Source organism: Phaseolus vulgaris, chromosome 6 (genome assembly GCF_000499845.2).
Source record: "Phaseolus vulgaris cultivar G19833 chromosome 6, P. vulgaris v2.0, whole genome shotgun sequence".
NCBI classification, from domain to species: domain Eukaryota; kingdom Viridiplantae; phylum Streptophyta; class Magnoliopsida; order Fabales; family Fabaceae; genus Phaseolus; species Phaseolus vulgaris.
The window spans coordinates 6,179,224-6,184,106 of record NC_023754.2 but is presented as its reverse complement, the minus strand read 5'-3'; positions in this window follow the sequence as shown (position 1 = coordinate 6,184,106).

Genomic DNA, 4,883 nt, shown 5'->3' with positions numbered 1-4,883 from the left:
TTGAAGATCTATTCTCCCAAGAAGGACCCATTGGGCTTCCTCCTCTTAGGGGGATAGAACATCAAATTGACTTTATACCGGGGGCAAGCCTACCAAATAGGCCTGCTTATAGAACCAACCCCGAGGAAACAAAGGAGATAGAATCACAAGTTCAAGACTTGTTGGAGAAGGGTTGGGTTCAAAAGAGCCTAAGCCCTTGTGCTGTACCTGTCTTGTTGGTGCCAAAAAAAGATGGAAAATGGCGTATGTGTTGTGATTGTAGAGCAATCAACAACATCACCATCAAGTATAGGCATCCAATCCCGAGGCTTGATGATATGCTTGATGAATTGCATGGGTCAACTCTATTCTCCAAGATTGACCTTAAAAGTGGATATCACCAAATTCGAATCAAGGAGGGTGATGAGTGGAAAACCGCTTTTAAGACCAAATTTGGATTATACGAGTGGTTGGTGATGCCCTTTGGGCTTACTAATGCTCCAAGCACATTCATGAGGCTTATGAATCACACCTTGAGGGATTGTATAGGTAAATATGTAGTAGTTTACTTTGATGATATCTTAGTCTATAGTAAAAGCCTAGAAGACCATCTAAGTCACCTTAGGGAAGTTCTTCTAGTTCTTAGGAAAAATAGTCTTTTTGCCAATAGGGATAAATGTACCTTTTGTGTAGATAGTGTAGTTTTCTTAGGTTTCATAGTTAACAAAAAGGGGGTGCATGTAGATCCCGAGAAAATCAAAGCCATCCGCGAGTGGCCAACTCCACAAAATGTAAGTGATGTAAGAAGTTTTCATGGGTTAGCTAGCTTCTATAGAAGGTTTGTACCTAATTTTTCTAGTCTAGCTTCTCCTTTGAATGAACTTGTGAAAAAAGATGTTGCATTTTGTTGGACTGAAAAGCATGAGCAAGCCTTTCAAAGGCTCAAAGCTCAACTCACCAATGCACCCATTCTATCTCTTCCAAATTTTTCCAAAACTTTTGAGATAGAGTGTGATGCATCGGGGGTAGGCATAGGTGCGGTTTTGTTGCAAGGTGGACACCCTATTGCTTATTTTAGTGAAAAACTCCATGGTGCCACCCTCAACTACCCCACCTATGACAAAGAGCTCTATGCTCTTGTGCGAGCCCTAAAGACTTGGGAACACTACCTTGTGTCCAAAGAATTTGTTATCCATAGTGATCACGAGTCTTTAAAATATTTAAAGGGCCAACACAAGCTCAACAAGAGACATGCTAAATGGATGGAATTTCTTGAACAATTTCCTTATGTAATCAAATACAAGAAAGGGAGCACCAATATAGTGGCCGATGCTCTTTCTAGACGGCACACACTCTTTTCAAAACTAGGTGCCCAAATTCTTGGATTTGACCACATAAGAGAGCTTTACCAAGAAGACCAAGAACTTTCATCCATCTATGCTCAATGTCTACATAGAGCACAAGGAGGTTACTATGTGTCCGAGGGATATCTTTTTAAAGAAGGAAAACTTTGCATTCCCCAAGGAACACATAGAAAGCTCCTTGTCAAAGAATCACATGAAGGGGGACTCATGGGCCATTTTGGAGTTGATAAGACTCTAGATCTTTTAAAAGCAAAATTTTGTTGGCCACACATGAGGAAAGATGTCCAACGACATTGTTCTAGATGTATCTCATGTTTAAAAGCAAAGTCTAGAACAATGCCGCATGGACTCTACACTCCTTTGCCGATTGCAAATGCTCCTTGGGAAGACATTAGCATGGATTTCATTTTAGGACTTCCTAGGACTGCAAGAGGCCATGACTCTATCTTTGTGGTAGTGGACCGTTTTAGCAAAATGTCCCACTTTATTCCATGCCACAAAGTGGATGATGCTCAAAATATTTCTAAACTCTTCTTTAGAGAAGTGGTGAGACTCCATGGTCTCCCTCGAAGTATAGTGTCCGATAGAGATCCCAAGTTTATAAGCCACTTTTGGAAAACTCTTTGGGGTAAACTTGGAACAAGACTACAATTTTCAACTTCTTGTCATCCCCAAACGGATGGGCAAACCGAAGTAGTCAATCGATCTCTTGGAACTATGCTTAGGGCTATCATGAAGGGTAGCCACAAATCTTGGGATGAGTACCTTCCCCACATTGAATTTGCTTACAATAGAGTAGTTCACAAGACTACTAATGCTTCTCCTTTTGAGGTAGTATATGGTTTTAATCCTCTCACGCCCATGGACTTGATACCCCTTCCTAATCCACAAGATTTTGTGCATAAGGAAGGAGTACTCAAAGCTGATTTTATCAAGAAAATGCATGAGAAGATTAAAATTCAAATACAACAACAAAATGAGAAGTACACAAAATACAACAACAAAGGGAAGAGAGAAATAATTTTTGAGGAAGGAGACTTAGTTTGGCTTCACCTTCGCAAAGATAGATTTCCAAATCAAAGGAAGTCCAAACTAAGTCCCCGAGGTGATGGACCTTTCCAAGTTCTCAAGCGCGTCAACAACAATGCATATAAGTTGGACCTGTTGGGTTTAATAGTGCCAAAGTTCAAGAGGGGGGGGGGTGAATTGACCTTTTAAAACTTCTTCACAGAAACAGTGTTTAACCCAGTTTTACAGAAAATAAATCGATTTATGTGAAAATGAACAGATTTATTTCAGCACTGTTTTTGTTTGAAAAGCTTTTAATTCAGCAAGATTATGCAGTGAAAATTTCCAGCAGCACACACACAAATATCAGATTTGAAAAACAGTGAAACACAAAACTGCAAGCTTCAATTTCAAGCAAGTGATTAAGGTTCAATTGATAGCATGCTAATTAATTGAGTGATCTTTGCAAACAAGCTGTTTCAGTGGCTTTTAACAGACTATGAATGTTCTTCTTAATGTTAAGCAATTTTCCAGAAATTAAGAACACTTAATCACAGAACAACAAGTTTTAATTTTAAGCAATTGTTTAAGGTTCAATTAATGACGTTGACAGTTTTCTTGAGCAACCTATCACAGTCAATCTGTTCCAGTGGCTTTTAGCAGATTTTATATGTTCTTATCAGATTAAAACAGCTTTTTCAGAAATCAAGAACAGTATGCACTGTGCCCAGAAAGAACAGATTTATTTTCAATTGAACAGATTTATTTCTTTGCTGTTTTATCAATTATGCAGAAACGAAATTGCAGAGAGAGAGAGAGAATGAACACAAGCAATTATACTGGTTCACTCAACCTGAGCTACATCCAGTCTTCACCAACAACAGGTGGAATTCACTAACACACAGTACAATCAAGTACACTTCCCACTGTTCTTGAAACCTACAAGAACTTAGGTACTCTTGCTGAAAAAACCTATTTCAGCACTCATACACACACATCCACTCTCCAAGAACACACCTATCAAGAAGAGGATTCAACCAAACTATTACAAGTAATAAGAAGTGAAACGACTACACCTGATTGAGGTAACAAAGATCAGCCTTAAACCAGTAGGCAGGATTGCTAGAACAGTAGCTGCACCTCAGACCAAGCTTTTGGAACCAAACCAAGAACAAGCACTTTTTGATTTTTGAAATCTTTGAAGAACAAATGCTAATCCTTGAAAACACTTAACTCTCTACTGTCAAAACTTGTTTTTTGCAAAAGTATAAACTGTTTGAATCGTTTTTAAGCTCAGAAACAAGTTTGCATTTTATAGAAAGCCAGCTTATAACAGAATTTTGAAAAACAGTTAAAGCTGTTATAAAATGAACAGATTGAAAATAAAATAAACTGATTTATTTTCAAAAGCAGTTAGAGAATCTGTTAAGTGAGGAGACTTAGTCAACCATTCTGGTGCTGAGATAAAACTGAAAAACGTTTAAGTATGATATGGCACCAGAGGCAAAAAAGAATCTATTCATTTACAGATGAACAGATTTATTTTCAAAACGAAAACAGAGGAAGTTTAACTATTTGAAACTCAGTCGTTTTGAAAAGAAGAAGACTCAGTCAAAAAAACCTGATGCACAAAATCAAATTTTTACAAGACTTTTAGCCAAGGCATCAGTGAAGAAAATGAATCTGTTTATTTAGAAAAGAACAGATTTATTTTTATGCAGTAAAACGTGTTTTTGTGTAAAACATGTGAAAAACAGTTTAAGAAAACTTATGCTTGTTCTTAACACATGGCCAGTGGTTATGAGGTGAGTTACTCAGCAAAAAGCTACTCTTAGACAACCTCTAAGCACTAACTAAGACATACTTAAAGCAAAGCAAAAATACATGAAAAGACATAAATGTCTTCATCAAACACAGCATACAAGTCTTCATCAAACACAATCTTGAAGGGGCAGCAACCATCTTCAACAATCTCCCCCTGTTTGATGGAGACAAATCCCCATAGCTAACCTCATAGCATTGTTGCTTTAAGTACCTGCACTGCACCAGACTTTAAACCAGAAAACAGCAATATTGCATACCATGCAGAATTTGTTTAAAGGTGCAGAATCAACTCCCTGTTTCAGCTAGCATCACCTAGCATGGTGAGCTATTTTTCTCCCCCTTTGGATTCATCAAACAACATATAAGCATAGGGAAAACAGGGGTATACAGCAGAAATTATAACCATAATAGTTCAGAACCAGAAAACCAAATTGTTCAACATTACATAAACTTGAAAACTGATAAAGAAAGCATTAAAAGCAGAAAAACTACTGATCCTTGTAGTAAAGCTCTGCAAGCTGTGTCTGAACTCCTTCAATCTGATGATCAAGGTGTTGGAACCTTGCATGAGTAGCCTCAAAGTGTGCCCTTTGTTCTGCAGACATGACATCAAGACGGTACAGCACTTGCCTCTCAAACATAGACATTGGTTCTCCACGGTATTCTGGACTTTGATAGGCAACTATGGCATTTGCAGCAACTTCCTCA